This window comes from Oncorhynchus gorbuscha, linkage group LG08 (assembly GCF_021184085.1).
Source record: "Oncorhynchus gorbuscha isolate QuinsamMale2020 ecotype Even-year linkage group LG08, OgorEven_v1.0, whole genome shotgun sequence".
Taxonomy (NCBI): domain Eukaryota; kingdom Metazoa; phylum Chordata; class Actinopteri; order Salmoniformes; family Salmonidae; genus Oncorhynchus; species Oncorhynchus gorbuscha.
In genome coordinates, this window is record NC_060180.1 from 72,460,276 (window position 1) to 72,480,651 (window position 20,376).

Sequence of the window (20,376 nt, forward strand, 5' to 3'; positions counted from 1 at the left end):
CTCTGGATAAGAGCGTCTGCTAAATGACTTAAATGTAATGTAAATGTAAATGAATCAAACTGGAATACTATTAGAATCAGTTTGATTAATAAAACATTGGCATAATTATTAGTTATGACATCTCTCATTTACATTAAATTCTGTGAAATGTAATATTATATTATATTAAAGATAAGTATGTATTGGTTGGTTGAATTTACATGTCAATAAGGTGTTATGCCATTGGCCAAACTTGCATATAGCGGGAGATCACATTGTTCCCAGTCTGAGATTTACATGGAACCAGTAGGTCAAGTTCTAAACTAAATTATTGTATTTTATTTATGTAAATGACAGTGTGTACATGTTTAGTATGTACAGCAGCTCAAGGTCAGCCACAGAGCTCGACTCTAGGAGCAAGTTAGATGGACATGTCATTTGTAGACATTCCTGCAGTAGGCAACCTGATCCTCCTTAAGGTCTCAAAATAGTCTAGAACAATCCATGGTAAAAGAATAAGGAGTGTGGTGCTCCTCAAAGTGGGTGGGACTAGAGAGACACAGACACACAGGGGTCTCACATCCAATCCATTTCCTTTACTAGAGGTGTCCATAATTAACTTTTGCTTGGTTGGCACTTCCAGCCAGATATAAGGAGGCTGAGGCCCCAGCATTCATAAGTCAGGTCGATACCTTCTTCCTCTGTGGTAAGACTTTCTCCACTTCCTTAGTGTGTACATACAGTCTATTTTCACTCAGCATCTAAGGCAGTAGCTAACTGCATTGTTTGACTTCAGTATTTTTTTTTTGGTCTTTTGTAATATTTTACAATACGCAATCAAGTGGCATTGATTTAAAATGTTTTTTGTTAAATGTGTTTTACTTCAATTGTAAGGTGTAACTTTCATTCACAGTAAAATTTGGGATTACTGCACCCTTCTTTGTAAAATGAGGGGGTGGTCTAGAATGTAACTGGGTTTTCAGGGCTATTTTTTAGAATTCTTGAGAGAATGTAAAGTGAATTGCAACTAGGAAAATTAAAGTGTATGGTTGCATCTGTAGTTGAATTGGACATGGCTGTAATGATGGAGTTGAATTATGCCATTCAAAATGTTTCTTGTCCTTCGCGGGCTAAATGATAAGGCTTCAGACCTATGCTTATTCACAACAGCCTAATGTTTCACAGGATCCTCCAAGACGTACGAATACATCTGTAGGAGGGGTAAAAAGAAGGTGAAACAATATTCTGTGTGAAAAGAATTCTGTGTGAGATACAGTACCGCTCACTCTGTTGACTGTGGAGGAAGCACCACAGAGTCAATCATGTTTCTTGTTTCATCTCTTTCCTAGTGAACCGTCACCATGAGTACGGACGCGGAGATGAAAATCTACGGCAAGGCAGCCTTGTACCTTCGTAAACCCGAGAGGGAAAGGATTGAGGCACAAGCCGCACCCTTTGATTCAAAGAACGCCTGCTATGTGACAGATGTCAAGGAGCTGTACCTTAAGGGTTTGATCACTGGCAGGACAGAGGGAAAGTGTACTGTCAAAGTCAAAAATCCTGACGGCACTACAATGGTAAGTCTTATCTGAAAAGTATTGAAGTTAAAAATTATCAAAAACATTCCCAAAGCCAATATGAAATCACTAACAAAAAAAGATTAAGAATCATTTCTTTGTTCTTTTTTAAAGCAGAAAATAACCCTCAAATAAAACACTTTTATAGATGCTGTTTAAAATTGGCATTGAATTATTGATAATGACAATTCAAGAATCACATGTATTTCTGGGTGATAACAAAGTACTTGGATTAAATGTGGGTAAGCATTTAAAAAAAAGATTTATCTTGTATTTAATCAGCAAAAAACATTCATGACCAGTTCGATCCGTGTGAAATCTAGATTTCTGACTATTTCAGGACAAAGAGTTCAAAGAAGCAGACATCTACCAGATGAACCCCCCTAAGTACGACAAGATTGAGGACATGGCCATGATGACCTACCTGAATGAAGCCTCTGTGTTGTATAACCTCAAAGAGCGTTATGCAGCATGGATGATCTATGTAAGAAACCTGCATAAACATACACACATACTGTAAATGAACATAAGAAATTCCTACATGCATGAACATGAGCAATACACACGTAAAGTACTACACTCAAATGAATAGTAGAAACCAAAACATACCAATACAGTAGACCCACATTAGTATACCATAGTACACCCACATCCTCACATAAATCCAGGTAAAAGTCAATCTAACTTTGCTAATCTCCTAATTGAAATCCCTTTCATCCAGACCTACTCTGGGCTCTTCTGTGCCACGGTGAACCCCTACAAGTGGCTCCCTGTGTACGACGAAGAGGTCGTCAACGCCTACAGAGGGAAGAAGAGGATGGAGGCTCCACCCCATATCTTCTCCGTCTCTGACAACGCCTTCCAGTTCATGATGATTGGTACGAGCTCTCATGGAGAAATGGATGGATGGATGGAATCTACTGTCTTCTAGTCTAAGTTAGAACAGTTTGCTGGGAATCTCTCATTTCTCTAGCCTTGAATGGAAAATTTTCCAAAATTAAATTCATGATGATGCTTATGAATACAATGATGTACTCCAAATGTTGACTGGTTATAATAAGCAACATTGTTTTTGGTTCCAGATAAGGAGAACCAGTCCGTCCTGATTACGTAAGTTGTTTTCTATCATTTCACTTGATTAAGTGTTTCTATTCTGATGTTGTGTGACTTGGGTGTGATGAAAATATTCTGAACAAAAATATAAATGCAACATGTAAAGTGTTGGTCTAATATTAAGAATGTGACCATATTGTCATAGTAAGAAGCTGATTAAACAACACGAATGTTACATAGGTGCACCTTGCACTGGGGACAATAAAGCATGTGCCGTTTTGTCACATTGCCACAGATGTTTTGATAACTGAATGTTCATTTCTCTACCATAAGTCTCCAACATTGTTTTAGAGAACTTGGCAGTACGTCCAACCAGTTTTACAAGCACAGACCACGTTATAATGAGCCAATGAGTGGAAATACTTTGTTAATAATTTAGTTTTGTTAGAAAACAGGTGAACAGTGTATTTGTCAATGCAGATTAGCAAAAACCAATCTGACACTCAAACCCGTCTGTCATATAAACCAGCGGAGAATCCGGTGCAGGAAAGACTGTCAACACCAAGCGTGTCATCCAGTACTTCGCCACCATTGCTGTTTCTGGTGTCAAGAAGGAAGTAGACCCCACCAAAATGCAGGTTGGTTGTGCTTTTATAACACAAATGAAGGTAACACATTTTAGTTTGGTGTTCTGTGTACACTTTGTTTTTCAAGCGGTGAATACTGTTTTAAGAAAAGTGTTTGCTAGTTTCTGAGAAACTTGTCTTTGTCTCAATCAGGGGTCTCTTGAGGATCAGATCATTGCAGCTAACCCTCTGCTGGAGTCTTACGGTAATGCCAAGACAGTGAGGAACGACAACTCGTCTCGCTTTGTAAGTATGAAGGGCATACTGTGGAAGTTACCTTATATTGAGTGGAAAAATTTCAGTAGTTCACTATAGTTTTATCATCAGCTGTCCAACAAACTGTAACATTTCAAGTGGTCTATCAAAGTAAAATGTTATATTTATTTAGTTTACCTATTTCTAACCTCCATGCTTTACAACAGGGTAAATTCATCAGGATTCACTTCCAAGGAGGAAAACTGGCTAAAGCTGACATTGAGACCTGTGAGTTGGGTTTCCTTGTTTCTAAATGCTTTCCTTAATGACATGCTGTGGAACTTTGAAGACTAGCAAGCATTTTTTCAACCTCCCGCTTTGGTCTAGATGTGTCAATATGTAGTTCATACATGCACAATCTCTCTTACCTTAATTAGCCAGGAAATGTTTCCCTGGAAGTTATGTGGCGCCATTTTCCCAAAATGTTCCCCCATGTGGGTCAGTCCCCTTAGTAATTCAATTTTCAGCCAATGAGCTTCAGCCCTTCATCATTACGTCATCAGACGTAATATCTATATCGTTATATCTATATATCTATAACTACTGGCTATGAAGTATACGTACCGGATAATCTCTTATATCAAACACACCATTATATCATCAGACGTATATATCGTTATATCTATATATCTATATCTATATATCTATATCGTTATATCTATATCCTTGTATCTCTCTCTCTCTCTCTCTCTCTCTCTCTCTCTCTCTCTCTCTCTCTCTCTCTCTCTCTCTCTCTCTCTCTCTCTCTCTCTCTCTCTCAGACCTGCTAGAGAAGTCCAGAGTGGCCTTCCAGCTGCCCGCTGAGAGAGGCTACCATATCTTCTACCAGATGATGACCAACCACAAACCTGAGCTAGTTGGTAAGGCAAAGTACAGGTTAAGGTGAAATTATTTACACCGCCATCTGTGGAATTTATTAAAATGTTTTCATAGTTCACACTGTTAATATTATTATAATGAGTACTTCCAAGGTAACAAGGCATCTAAACATGGGTCAGGTCTTTCAAGGTCTTTCATGGGAAAGATCAACTAATGCACTGTGATACGCTAGTCCAGGAGCCCCAGTCCCCCTCTTTTGATGCTATGCATTATACACTGCATGTATCCTTGAGTCCATCTATTGACTAAAGGAGGGAGAGATACTGTAAAGGTAGGACAGCAGAATTCTCACTGATTTAACTGACAAGCCATTCTCTGTTGTCCACAGAAATGACACTCATCACCACCAACCCTTACGACTTCCCCATGATCAGCCAGGGTCAGATCACTGTGGCCAGCATTGACGACAAGGTCGAGCTGGATGCCACCGATGTGAGTGATACAAAGTGTGAACTCTAGACATGGAATGGGTAGGACCACAATACACACTGAATGCATTGATAAAATCCAACTTGATTGCAGCTGGCCACCTTGTGTTAGTTAGTCATGTGCTTCAAGGCCATTCTTCATGCCTTCACACTCCACCTTGAGGCATACAAATGTAAGACATGAGAGACTGTCACTAAGTCCCCTGTGGAACTGTGTAAAACTCATATTGTGCTGTCATATACTAGTGTGTTGGCCAAAAGTAATCAATGTGGAACTGAGAAGCCAGTTCATTCTAACCATCCCATTTGTTCTGAACTGAACACAGAACGGCAGTGTACTGTAACTGAGCAAACTACCATTCAGTTCCTCACTGTTGTACTTCCTCTTTAATACCAGGATGCAATTACAATCCTGGGCTTCTCTAACGATGAGAAAATGGCCATCTACAAGCTGACAGGAGCTGTAATGCACCATGGCAACTTGAAATTCAAGCAGAAGCAGCGTGAGGAGCAGGCCGAGCCAGACGGCACAGAGGGTGAGTCCCACTCATAAGACATAATATATGGGAAGCATTAGTTCCTTTCCCAGTCCCAAGTACGTAAGACAGACGGTGCCACATGAAAGTCAGGCAGGAGATACAAACTCAAAACCCCAGGAAATATTTTAAATAATATAAGTGGGTTAAAATCAAAAGAGTTGACCAAACTATATTGTCAGTGTGACATCAGAATCAAGCGATCTGTTGATGTTGGTTCTCTCTCCAGTGGCTGATAAAATCGGCTACCTGCTGGGCCTGAACTCAGCTGAGTTGCTGAAATGTCTGTGCTACCCCAGAGTGAAGGTCGGCAATGAGTATGTGACCAAGGGACAGACTGTGCCTCAGGTGAAGCGGTTAAATACACAGCATCAAACATTTTCTGACCAAATGAATTATTTTGGGGACAATTGCATTGCTTTTTATAAATACTTAGTTTGTTTTTCCCAACCTTATCACTGGACATGGTCAATATATCATGTATTAATTTGAGGCATTATCATTGAAGGTTTATAATGCAGTCATGGCTCTGGCCAAGTCCATCTATGAGAGGATGTTCTTGTGGATGGTCATCCGTATCAACGAGATGTTGGACACCAAGAATCCAAGGCAGTTCTATATCGGTGTGCTCGATATTGCCGGATTTGAGATCTTTGATGTGAGTCTGAGACCAGAACAAGACATTTAGTTGTGATTCAGAAGGATTACAGCCTTGTATCATGAAATGATCCCTTCTGAAATTCCATCAACAGTACAACAGCATGGAGCAGCTGTGCATCAACTTCACCAATGAGAAACTGCAACAGTTTTTCAACCACACCATGTTCGTCCTGGAACAAGAGGAGTACAAGAAGGAGGGAATCGTCTGGGCCTTCATTGACTTCGGCATGGACTTGGCTGCCTGCATTGAGCTTATTGAGAAGGTAAATTGTCTGTAAGGATTGTAATGGGATGCAACATCAAAGCTCATAGGGAGCACATTGAGAGATATTATCACAATGGTAAAAATGTTCTGACTGTTGAGAACTCAATATGTTTCCTATTATGGCCCCCTAAATGAATATAATCCTATAAAAGTATGTTTACTAAAGAAAAAAATGTGATCCTAAATGTAAAATCACTAATTTGATAAACATCTCTTTTTGTAAAGCCATTGGGCATCTTCTCCATCCTTGAAGAGGAGTGCATGTTCCCCAAGGCTTCAGACACTACCTTCAAGAACAAGCTGAACGATCAGCATCTTGGCAAAACCAAGGCATATGAGAAACCCAAGCCTGCCAAAGGCAAGGCAGAGGCCCACTTCTCCCTGGTGCACTACGCCGGCGTTGTGGACTACAACATCACTGGCTGGCTGGAGAAGAACAAGGACCCCCTGAACGACTCAGTTATTCTGATGTACGGGAAGTCCTCAGTCAAACTGATGGCTACCCTGTATCCTGCTGCCCCACCTGAGGGTAAGACTAGCATCACATCAAATGCACTTGATACAATTCAGACCCACATTGTTTTTAAAGTCAATAGTTGTTATTTTTCACAATCTCATTGGCAGCATTTGATTCTCTCATTTCTAATGATCTTTTACTTACATGTGAACAGATACAACCAAGAAGGGAGGAAAGAAGAAGGGTGGTTCCATGCAGACTGTGTCGTCCCAGTTCAGGGTGAGCTTCTGAAACGTGTATTTTCAGTCCTCCAAAAGGAGCATTGATTACCATACATTATTCTGAGAAAATGGTTTGTAACCCTCTTCCAGGAGAACTTACAAAAGCTGATGACCAACTTGAGGAGCACTCATCCTCACTTTGTACGCTGCCTGATCCCCAACGAGTCAAAGACTCCAGGTACAAGAAATATTGACTTGAATATTACATTTTATCAATACAGTATCAGTAACCTTACCAATCCTTTAATCTGTTAATAAGTATTAAAGAGACATGGTTTGTTTTTCCAGGTCTGATGGAGAACTTCCTGGTTATCCACCAGCTCAGGTGTAATGGTGTTCTGGAGGGTATCAGGATCTGCAGAAAGGGCTTCCCCAGCAGAATCATCTATGCTGACTTCAAGCAGAGGTACACTCATGCAAACACACAACACACACAACATACAACACACACACAACCACAGAAAGATCTGCTCCAAGGGCATTCGCAGCACCAGAATAGGCTTACTTTTTATGTAAATATAACCGACCTATTACAACTTGACATGTGTTAAAAATGTCTCCTCATTCAGGTACAAAGTACTGAATGCCAGTGTCATCCCTGAGGGCCAGTTCATGGACAACAAGAAGGCTTCTGAGAAGCTCCTTGGGTCCATTGATATAAATCACGACGATTACAAGTTTGGACACACCAAGGTCAGTCAAATACCCCCAGCAAAATCTGACAACAAAACAGAACTTCAATGATAATTTAAACCCCGTTTGATGCACCGATGTGTCGATGTCAGGTACAAAAACATCTCACCAGTTGGTTATTCATCCTTTTTTCTTCCTTCAAAAGATGGAGAAGTATAGAAACTCAACTCATTATCATGTGTATTGTGTTAGAGTGGTATGGCTTCAGTTACCTGTATCTGTGTACATTATTCATCTACACCTCTGCAATAACTTACAACTTTTAAACAAGCTATTTCATGGTGTGTTTGTAAGAATTGCAATATTTATGTTGTTCAAATGAATCTAGTGATGTTGTTCCCCTGTTCTGATCCAACCCTTTCTATCTGTCACCATCTGACTCTGGTTCCATTGGCCATGTTGACCTGTGTCTCAGGTGTTCTTCAAAGCCGGTCTGCTGGGTGTCTTGGAGGAGATGAGAGATGAGAAGCTGGCCGTGCTGATCGGCATGGTCCAGGCTCTCAGCCGTGGATTCCTCATGAGAAAAGAGTTCACCAAGATGATGGAGAGGAGGTGAGGAAGAGTAGACATCTTGGCAAAGCTTTCTGTGAACCACCTGAATGTAATGCATTATGATCACATACTGTATATGCTGTAAGTTGATCAGAATGAGAAAGTAGGTCTTATAATGCTCTATTAGTGCTGCAGTTTGGGATTTGGCAAAGCTGTTCAGCTGTCATTTGTATTGGTGATATTTACCCAATCATTATTTTGTATTTTGGGGGGAGTGGGAGGGGCGGGGGGTAGATCAGCATTAATATTGTGGATAGATTGTGGCTTCCATCATTGTAATTGTCTACATAATTTCAAATCCCCCATATTTAATATAATATATATTTAAAACATATTTATATATATATATATTTAGCTTCTTTATTCTTTCCCCCTAACATCCCTCCCCTCATTGGATTTATGTTAGCCATATATTTTTCAACTGTGGTGTGATGTTTCACATAGTCCTGAACCCTGCTGTGACCATTTAACCAAGCACCTCGATGCAGTCAGACCATTCAATTATTTTGCCCTGCCAGGGCCATAATTTGGGCACGCTTTTCATCCAGATGTCAAATGCAGCCACCTACCCCAAAGAGGTTAATTGAAAACAAACAAAAATAGCTTCTTAGCAAAGAGCAATTTCTCAAGCAAGAATTTATCTTGACTGTCTGGGGGGAGGTGAAAAGTGGGAAGGCGAAAAATGGAAAACTATCTGTTATTGGGAAAGGGGTTTGTAAAGCTCTTTCTTATTGGTCTATTGACTAGTTTACATTACCAATTTGAGGAAATCGTTTCAAACAAAGCTTACACTTAAAAGGGCATTATCATAATCTTCACAATTTCAGAGTATTATTCCCAACTCATAGTGTGGAAATATATATAAAACAGAGGACAATCATGTTTTTGACGGCACTGGGCCTTGTCACTCACCATGCCACTCTATCCTCTCTGTCGACCAGAGATGCCATCTTCACCGTCCAGTACAATATCCGTTCATTCATGAATGTGAAAACCTGGCCATGGATGAAGGTGTACTTCAAGATCAAGCCCCTGCTGAAGAGCGCAGAGACGGAGAAGGAGCTGGCCAACATGAAGGAGAACTTTGACAAGATGAAAACAGACCTGGCCAAGGCTCTGGCCAAGAAGAAGGAGTTGGAGGAGAAGATGGTGTCCATTCTGCAAGAGAAGAACGACCTGGCACTCCAAGTTGCATCTGTGAGTGAGAAATGATCCTCATAAGGTCATATTTTCATACACATGAAAACATAAACGAGCACAATTTTTTTATTGCCCATGTTAAATACATATTTCATGAATGTTGATTTGCTCTGACCTCTATGACTAAATCAAGTCTATATTTTGATAAACAACATGAGTCTGCAAATATTTATCCTGTTCTGAAATCAGGAATCAGAGAATCTGAACGATTCTGAGGAAAGGTGTGAGGGGCTCATCAAGAGCAAGATCCAGCTGGAGGCCAAACTCAAAGAGACGGCTGAGAGGCTGGAGGATGAGGAGGAGATGAATGCTGAGTTGACTGCCAAGAAGAGGAAGTTGGAGGATGAGTGCTCTGAGCTGAAGAAGGACATTGATGACCTGGAGCTCACCCTGGCCAAAGTGGAGAAGGAGAAGCACGCCACTGAAAACAAGGTCTTGTTTAACCAAACAATAACCCAAACCATAATCAACTCAAAACATAGCTCAACAGAAATGGAATTGAAGATGTATTGTGGGTGGCGGAAACATGAAGACACGAAATAGTAGAATAGTGGTACTCCCCACGTTTACTGTATGTTCAGCTGCCCCTCGTTTATAACTTCCATTCAGTACACTGGCATGGAGTACACTGCCACCTAGTGTTGAATCTATAGAACAGTACCTGTTGACACATTTCTAATCTGAATTAAATGAATGCAATACATATGAAACTAAATCTCCCATTTATGTGAAGTAACAAAAGGCTAATTATGTGGTGGCCGTTTTCAGGTTAAAAACCTGACAGAGGAGATGGCGTCTTTGGATGAGAGTGTTGCCAAGCTGACCAAGGAGAAGAAAGCCCTCCAAGAGGCCCACCAGCAGACACTGGATGACCTGCAGGCAGAGGAGGACAAAGTCAACACTCTGACCAAGGCCAAGACCAAGCTGGAACAGCAAGTGGACGACGTGAGTGGAGTTGGACTTTTTGGATGTTATTATCTTCTGTTGTTTAGATTTGAACAATACATGTGTGTTTTTATCTTGTAGCTTGAGGGTTCTTTGGAGCAAGAGAAGAAGCTCCGTATGGACCTTGAGAGAGCCAAGAGAAAGCTGGAGGGAGATCTGAAACTGGCCCAGGAGTCCATAATGGACCTGGAGAATGACAAGCAGCAGTCTGATGAGAAAATCAAGAAGTAAACAAAAACAAATTACTACAATTTTACCTGCAATATTGAGCAAATGAACGGTTGTTCTTGTCTAATTCTTGTAAATATGAATGAACATTTGCATGTGATTCGTACAATACTCTCTCTGTACACTATTGAACCCAAAATGTGTTTGAAAATGTCTGTGTTTGTGTTTCTTAGGAAGGAGTTTGAGACATCCCAGCTCCTCAGTAAAATAGAGGATGAACAGTCTCTGGGAGCTCAGCTACAGAAGAAGATCAAGGAACTCCAGGTACAATACAGAACCTAAGCTCCAGTACAGGAAAGAACACGCCTGAAACATCTCCTAAAAATATATTCTGGTAGCAAACATTTTTCCTGGTGGCTTGAAGGTTGCAAGGGACATGATCTACTTAATATATCTGTGAAACTGGCTTTGTATGAATACAGTTTTTTCAACTGTATTGTAGTGTTCATCCCTCCCTGCCCCTGCCCCCTGTTCTAGGCCCGTATTGAGGAGCTGGAGGAGGAAATTGAGGCTGAGCGTGCTGCCAGGGCTAAGGTTGAGAAGCAGAGGGCCGATCTCTCCAGGGAACTTGAGGAGATCAGCGAGAGGCTGGAGGAGGCTGGAGGCGCCACTTCTGTTCAGATTGAGATGAACAAGAAGCGTGAGGCTGAGTTCAGAAGCTGCGTCGTGATCTTGAAGAGTCCACCCTGCAGCATGAGTCCACGGCCGCCGCTCTGCGCAAGAAACAGGCCGACAGTGTGGCTGAGCTCGGGGAGCAGATCGACAACCTGCAGCGTGTCAAGCAGAAGCTGGAGAAGGAGAAGAGTGAGTACAAGATGGAGATTGATGACCTCTCCAGCAACATGGAGGCCATCGCCAAGGCTAAGGTGAGTAGTGATGTTTTGATCAAGCAGTGTTGAGGAGGGTCAACGACATTACCATTCAAGTGAACTGAAGTTGACAGGAGTCTCATATATAAAGTAATGATGGAACATGTTTTACTAACAGGGCAATCTGGAGAAGATGTGCCGTACTCTTGAGGACCAGCTGAGCGAGATCAAGACCAAGAATGAGGAGAATGTTCGCCAGATCAACGACATCGGTGGACAGAGGGCCAGACTCCTAACAGAAAATGGTACCATCATCAACAATGAACAACAAACCAATTCATTCTTCAGTAAAACACAATAACATGTATTGGGGATGTATCCAGATAGTATATTCCACAGTTTCACACCTAACATTGGCCTGCGATACCTTAAAATAAATGTTCAATCTGAGAGAACAGAGACCCAATTAACAGGATGTCCCTCTGTCCCTGCAGGTGAGTTTGGCCGCCAGCTGGAGGAGAAGGAATCTCTGGTGTCTCAGCTGACCAGAGGCAAACAGGCCTTCACCCAGCAGGTAGAGGAGCTGAAGAGGCAGATTGAGGAGGAGGTCAAGGTAAGGAACTCAAAATGAACTACAGAGTTTAGATCTTCATATAGACAGTGACTACGCCACCCTCTGAGACTTTTACTGTCTATATCTCTTATCTCTCTTATCTCGCTTTGTCTTTCACTTTCTCTCTCACAGGCTAAAAATGCACTGGCCCACAGTGTCCAGTCTGCCCGCCATGACTGTGACCTCCTGAGAGAGCAGTTTGAGGAGGAGCAGGAGGCCAAGGCAGAGCTGCAACGCGGCATGTCGAAGGCGAACAGTGAGGTGGCTCAGTGGAGGACTAAGTATGAAACTGATGCAATCCAGCGCACAGAAGAGCTGGAGGAGGCCAAGTGAGTCGCACGGAACAGCAAAAACTCAAATATACGGTGTGGATGGTGAGGGCCGTAGGGGGCTCTAAGAAATTATTATTTGAACATTTGTACACATTCTGTCGTACAACAGGAAGAAGCTGGCCCAGCGTCTGCAGGATGCTGAGGAGACTATTGAGGCGACCAACTCCAAGTGCGCCTCCCTGGAGAAGACCAAGCAGAGGCTGCTGGGAGAGGTGGAGGACCTCATGATTGACGTTGAGAGAGCAAACGCCATGGCTGCCAACCTCGACAAGAAGCAGAGGAACTTTGACAAGGTGAACATTAATAATTCTCAATCTAGAGTGATATTTTCTGTCTGCTATATGATCAAATGCAGAATAATTGTAGCATATTTCTGATTCAAAACTCTTCATCAAGACCTAAAGAAAATCCCATTGATTTCCCTAGGTTCTGGCAGAGTGGAAGCAGAAGTATGAGGAGGGCCAGGCTGAGCTGGAAGGAGCTCAGAAGGAGGTTCGCTCAATGAGCACTGAACTCTTCAAGATGAAGAACTCCTACGAGGAGGCTCTGGATCATCTGGAGACTCTGAAGAGAGAGAACAAGAACCTGCAACGTGAGCATTTGACATAATCTCTATTGGGCTCATGTTTGAATAGTGTTTTGAAAATGGAGGGAACTGTAATCATCAACACCATTTTAAAACAGTATTATAATAACTTTATGATTTGGACTTGAACAATCCAAAGATTTATGCCAACTGCTTTAATTATTTTTTCATTAGCAAGATCAGCAAACTTAGACGTAACATGTCAGCAACAAATGCTGACTCTACACATCCATGTATATCTGGCCAAATAATGAAACACAAGCACTGTAATTTTCAATTCCGTAAAGTTAGTGTGGAAGAGGTGATGTTTTTTTGTTCTCTATCAACAATAACAAGCCACCGGGGTCTGACAATCTGGATGGAAAATTACTGAGGATAATAGCGGACAATGTTCGACATCTTCAATTTAAGCCTACTAGAAAGTGTGGGCTTGGAGGGAAGCAAAGGTCATCCCACTACCTAAGAATAGTTAAGCCCCCTTAACTGGCTCAAATAGTCGACCAATCAGCCTGTTACCAACCCTTAGTAAACCTTTTGAAAAAAATGTGGCTGACCAGATACAATGCTATTTTATTGTAAACAAATTGACAACAAACTTTCAGCATGCTTATAGAGAAGGACATTCAACAAGCACAGCACTTACACAAATGACTGATGATTGGCTGAGAGAAATTGATGATGAAACGATTGTGGGGACTGTTTTGTTAGACTTCAGTGTAGCTTTTGACATTATCGATCATTGTCTGCTGCTGGCAAAACTTGTGTTATGGCTAAATACCCCCTGCTTTCTTGTGGATAAAGTGGTACCTGTCTAACAGAACACAGAGGCTGTTCTTTAATGGAACATAATCCAGGTAGAATTAGGAATTCCCCAAGGCAGCTATCCAGGCCCATTACCTTTTTCAATCTTTACTAAAGACATGCCACTGGCGTTGAGTAAAGCTAGTGTCTATGTTTGCGGAAACTCAAACTATACATGTCAGCTACTACAGTAACTGCTGGCCCTTGGATGCACACAGAGAGCTAACATTAATAATATGCATGCCAATCTCTCCTGGCTCAAAGTGGAGGAGAGATTAACTTCATCACTGCTTGTATTTCTGAGAGGTATTGACATGAATACACCGAGCTGTCTCTTTGAACTACTGACACAGCTCGGACACCCATGCATACCACACAAGACGTGTCTTCACAGTCCCCAAGTCCGACAGACTATGGAAGGCGCACAGTACTAATTAGAGCCATGACTACATGGAACTCTATTCCACAGTACTAATTAGAGCTATGACTACATGGAACTCTATTCCACAGTACTAATTAGAGCTATGACTACATGGAACTCTATTCCACAGTACTAATTAGAGCTATGACTACATGGAACTCTATTCCACAGTACTAATTAGAGCTATGACTACATGAACTCTATTCCACAGTACTAATTAGAGCTATGACTACATGGAACTCTATTCCACAGTACTAATTAGAGCTATGACTACATGGAACTCTATTCCACAGTACTAATTAGAGCTATGACTACATGGAACTCTATTCCACAGTACTAAATAGAGCTATGACTATATGGAACTCTATTCCACAGTACTACATAGAGCCATGACTACATGGAACTCTATTCCACAGTACTAATTAGAGCCATGACTACATGGAACTCTATTCCACAGTACTAATTAGAGCTATGACTACATGGAACTCTATTCCACAGTACTAATTAGAGCTATGACTATATGGAACTCTATTCCACAGTACTAATTAGTGCTATGACTACATGGAACTCTATTCCACAGTACTAATTAGAGCTATGAGTACATGGTACTCTATTCCACAGTACTAAATAGAGCTATGACTACATGGAACTCTATTCCACAGTACTACATAGAGCCATGACTACATGGAACTCTATTCCACAGTACTAAATAGAGCTATGACTACATGGAACTCTATTCCACAGTACTAATTAGAGCTATGAGTACATGGAACTCTATTCCACATTAAGTAACCGATGCAGCAGTAAAATTAGATTAAGAAACAGACTAAAAAAACACCTTATGGAACAGCAGGGACCGTGAAGCAACACAGAAATAGGCATAGACACATACACACTCACACACACACAAGAGCATATGCACTATGCACAAAGGTACACATGGATGTTGTACTGTAGATATGTGGAAGTGGTGGAGTAGGGGTCAGAGGGCACACAGTCTGTGAATGTATTGTTACGTTTTTAAAACTGTGTAAACTGCATTAATTTTGCTGAAGACGTGGCAGTTAGATTTGCAAGACCATTTGAAATTCTGATTAATTAATTAATTATTATGATTCAATGTCAACTTCAGTGTATTGGTGGTATCCACTGAACATCTCCCAAGTCTAAACTGCTCCTGTGTTTGGTGTGTGCAGAGGAGATCTCTGACCTGACTGAGCAGATCGGAGAGACTAGCAAGAGCATCCATGAGCTGGAGAAGGCCAAGAAGACCGTGGAGACAGAGAAGTCTGAGATCCAGACCGCTCTGGAGGAGGCTGAGGTACAAACTGCAGCTGTTTGATGGGAAAAGCAGTGTTCATTTCATCATTTGGATCCCCATGAGATTTTGCCGGATCATCAGCTTCTCTTCCTGGGGTCCACAAAAAACACAAGACAACAAATAACAAAACACTGATAGACAAGGACAGTCACACAAATGTAAAATACGATATACAAACAATACAACTAAAGTAGTACATTAGCCAACGCCAGCTACAGTCCCACAATCCCTGTATTGGTGTTTATTGTAGTCATATATATTTCATTCCTTGTGTTATACACATCCAAATGTATTGAACGCAATTGGCCCGACTGCTTCTCTTTGTCCAGGGAACACTGGAGCACGAGGAATCCAAGATTCTGCGTGTGCAGCTGGAGCTGAACCAGATCAAGGGTGAGGTGGACAGGAAGCTGGCTGAGAAGGACGAGGAGATTGAGCAGATCAAGAGGAACAGCCAGAGGATGATGGACTCCATGCAGAGCACCCTGGATTCTGAGATCAGGAGCAGGAATGATGCCCTGAGGGTGAAGAAGAAGATGGAGGGAGACCTGAACGAGATGGAGGTTCAGCTGAGCCACGCCAACAGGCAGGCCGCTGAGGCCCAGAAACAGCTAAGGAACGTCCAGGGACAGCTCAAGGTAAAGGGACCGGGATATCAGGCAAAACAATCTGAAGGTTAGGGAGAGATTTGTTTGTGAATCTGTAGAAAATAAAGAGGATTTGAATAGCGTTTACTAATATGCTGTAGACAGGTAAGGATATTGGGAAATTCTTACCAAGGAGCATTTAAATCAATGACCCAATCACCTCTACTTCCACAAATCCTAATGAACCCATGTCATTGTGAACCCCAGGATGCCCTGTTGCACCTTGATGACGCCGTCCGCGTCGCAGATGACATGAAGGAGCAGGCAGCCATGGTGGAGCGCAGGAACGGTCTGATGGTGGCTGAAATCGAGGAGCTGAGAGTTGCTCTGGAGCAGGCGGAGAGAGGCCGCAAACTGGCTGAGACTGAGCTGGTCGACGCCAGCGAGCGTGTTGGACTGCTGCACTCCCAGGTATGGGTCAAAAGCCATTTCGAATGAAACTCAACCAGGTATACCATTTCTGCCTTGTGACCTGAAAGTTCTCTTGATAGTCCTAAAAATGGTTTTAACTCCTTCAGAACACCAGCCTTCTGAATACTAAGAAGAAGCTGGAGTCTGACCTGGTGCAGGTGCAGGGAGAGGTCGAAGACATCGTCCAGGAGGCCAGGAATGCAGAGGAGAAGGCCAAGAAGGCTATTACTGATGTGAGTCCTTATGATCTATTCAATTACATTCACTTCATTTGTATCCATGGGCCAATGGTTGGATAGCTGAGCTGGTTTACCACAACAAAGTCCTCAGAAGGACGTTATGATTGGTGCCAATTGGTGCATAAATTAAAAAAACTACCATTCCAGGCGGCCATGATGGCTGAGGAGCTGAAGAAGGAACAGGACACCAGTTCTCACCTGGAGAGGATGAAGAAGAACCTGGAGGTCACAGTCAAGGACCTGCAGCACCGCCTGGATGAGGCTGAGAATCTGGCCATGAAGGGAGGCAAGAAGCAGCTCCAGAAACTGGAGTCCAGGGTGAGTTAACAGTTGGGTGGATTAGGGTGGAATACTGATTGCCGAAAATGTATTTAACCATGCAAATACACAGGAGCATTGTGTAATGACTTTCTCTCAATAACCCACATAGATAATGAAATTGTATGATTACAGATCCCTTCAATTACAATTGTAAAAGTACATAGGAACAGACAACAATTGTGCCTCCTTGACTGGGTAGAAGAATATACCTCTGTTGTACTAAGATTTGTTTCGTCTGATTTCACCACCTGAAACAAATTTGTGTGTTAATTTCTTCCACAAAGGTGCGTGAGCTCGAGAATGAGGTGGAGGCCGAGCAGAGAAGAGGTGCAGACTCGATCAAGGCAGTCCGCAAGTATGAGCGCAGAGTCAAGGAGCTCACCTACCAGGTAACAGAAAGTGCCTTCATCCCAAACTTGACACTAACACAGACAGGTTTGTGTATCAAACTTTGGAGCATTGATTCTTTGATCTTGTCCCACAGACTGAGGAGGATAAGAAGAATGTTGTCAGACTTCAGGACCTGGTAGATAAGCTGCAGATGAAAGTCAAGGCCTACAAGAGGCAGGCTGAGGAAGCGGTGAGTCACATACTTTGTCAAATACTTTGAAAGCATACATTCAAAAACATTATTTCTTTCGTAGACATTCAAATTTGAATTCAGTTCTACTACTGCGCATCAGTAAACAATGACTCAATTGATAGTGCAAGTAATTTCAGAAGAAATGTCTATGTATCACCAAGTTAAAGGTGATGGGGTTGAATATTAATTGGCTGTACTCGGTCTAGTGGGTCTATATGGGGGTCTATATCCTAATCTGACTTCATCTAGTACTTGGCCTATACCCTAATCTGACTTCACCTAGTACTTGGCCTATACCCTAATCTGACTTCATCTAGTACTTGGCCTATACCCTAACCTGACTTCATCTAGTACTTGGCCTATACCCTAACCTGACTTCATCTAGTACTTGGCCTATACCCTAATCTGACTTCATCTAGTACTTGGCCTATACCCTAATCTGACTTCATCTAGTACTTGGCCTATACCTAATCTGACTTCATCTAGTCCTTGGCCTATACCCTAATCTGACTTCATCTAGTCCTTGGCCTATACCCTAATCTGACTTCATCTATTCCTTGGCCTATACCCTAATCTGACTTCATCTAGTACTTGGCCTATACCCTAATCTGACTTCATCTAGTCCTTGGCCTATACCCTAATCTGACTTCATCTAGTACTTGGCCTATACCCTAATCTGACTTCATCTAGTCCTTGGCCTATACCCTAATCTGACTTCATCTAGTACTTGGCCTATACCCTAATCTGACTTCATCTAGTACTTGGCCTATACCCTAATCTGACTTCATCTAGTCCTTGGCCTATACCCTAATCTGACTTCATCTAGTACTTGGCCTCTTCATCTAGTACTTGGAGTCTTTTGTTTAGACATGTAGCTAGCTAGCTAGCTAAACAAAGAACCATAATCCCAACCCATACTACTATCAATACAAACTGATTGTCATTGCTAGCCACCATGCATGAAATGCTGTAGTATGAATCTGCAGGTAGCTAAAGATAACCAACTGGGTTCAGGACAGCAATGTTGTTGATAGCAGTAGCAACACTTTTGCAGTTCTCCGTGGCTAATGTTATATCTTTCAAAAAAGCCACAGTAGCAAGGATTATCTACACATACTGAGCAGCTCATGTTATAGACAGATGCATGCTACGTGGCAGACCAATCAGAACTCATCTCTTAGCATGTACAGCCCATCCATAATCTCAGCCAATCATAGCTAGCGGGAAGGTTCCTGACTTTTTCCGTGGCTAAACCAACTAGGTTCGTAATTGAACAATGTATTTGTATTTACAGATGGCATATAGAAGTTTGCTATTAAGGAACATGAAAGTTCACATGTTCCAGAAGGCATTTCTGAGAATAAACACATTTAGATTTTTAAAAATTGCAAAACCCAGGTGTGAAATACTCTTAGAAAACTTACCCAAAAAGAGTCACAGCTGTAATTGCTGCCAAAGATGTTTATAACGTGTATTGACTCAGGGGGGTGAATACAAATTAGTCCAGATATATTAGTGTTTTATTTTTCATAAATTATTTTAAAATGTTCCACATTGACATTCCAGAGTATTTTGTGTAGATCATTGAACAAAAAAACTGAAATTGAAATCCATTTTAATCTGAATTTGTAACACTATAAAATGTGATGTTATCCAAGGGGGTGTGAATACTTGTTTTAGACACTGAACATCCCTGGAGGCAGTGGTTTGATCCCCCATTTCACCACTCATTCTCTCTGCTGGATCATCTATCTCCCTATATACATTGTTTTCCTAAATCTGTCAATAACAAAGTACTTTAAAATACCTATAATATTAATTTGCTACCTGAAGCTTCAAACTTTGAACGCTAATTTTATGCTCCCCCTCTCTTTTCCGCACCCAGGAGGAACAAGCCAACGGCCACATGTCTAAGTTCAGGAAGGTTCAGCATGAGCTGGAGGAGGCTGAGGAGCGTGCTGACATCGCTGAGTCTCAAGTCAACAAGCTCAGAGCCAAGGCACGCGACACTGGAAAGGTACGGAGCTGCTGCTAAACCTAAACCTGACTCATGTTCAAATATGGCCACATCAACACAACCTATGATATAGTTTTCTCAGAGGTCAATACTGACCTTTTACACTCACTAAAATGTATTTAAGATCTAAGAAGCACATATCAGGTAGGGTCAAAATAGATGAATTCAAAACTAAGATGGTACTTCAACATTGAAAATCAAAGCTCAGCCTTTAATGCTTCATCCATTACATTATCTCTAACTGTTCATATATTCATATATTTTACATGTTCATTATTAATACTCATCCATTATTTTCTTTCCGTCTTCCTTACAGGGCAAAGAAGTCGCTGAATAAACAAGACCAAAGTCTTACATCATTTTCCTGTGTTGCATAAAATATGATTTTCACGGTGAAAATGAGCTTCGATTAAAAACATGTCGGCTTACATACACTTCCTTTGTGACTGTGGACTCATTACTCAGCAAACAGCTGTTTCATATCATACCAATATTGTACTTTAATTTAAGGTGCAACCTGGGATTCCAACAACAACGATGTGGTCAACCCAACGAATTTAAGGTGTCACCTTTTTTTTTTGTAAACAGCTTGAGGGTGAGGCTGGAGAAATGTAACCACGTTCAAATTCATATTTTATAGAATTGATTGGGATTCTCATTA

At 41.6% G+C, this 20,376-nt stretch overlaps 1 pseudogene; it reads left to right on the forward strand.

The window, feature by feature from the left end:
• The first annotated feature begins 588 nt into the window (after window positions 1-588).
• LOC124042167 lies at window positions 589-20,149 on the forward strand (annotated as a pseudogene).
• Window positions 20,150-20,376: the final 227 nt, after the last annotated feature.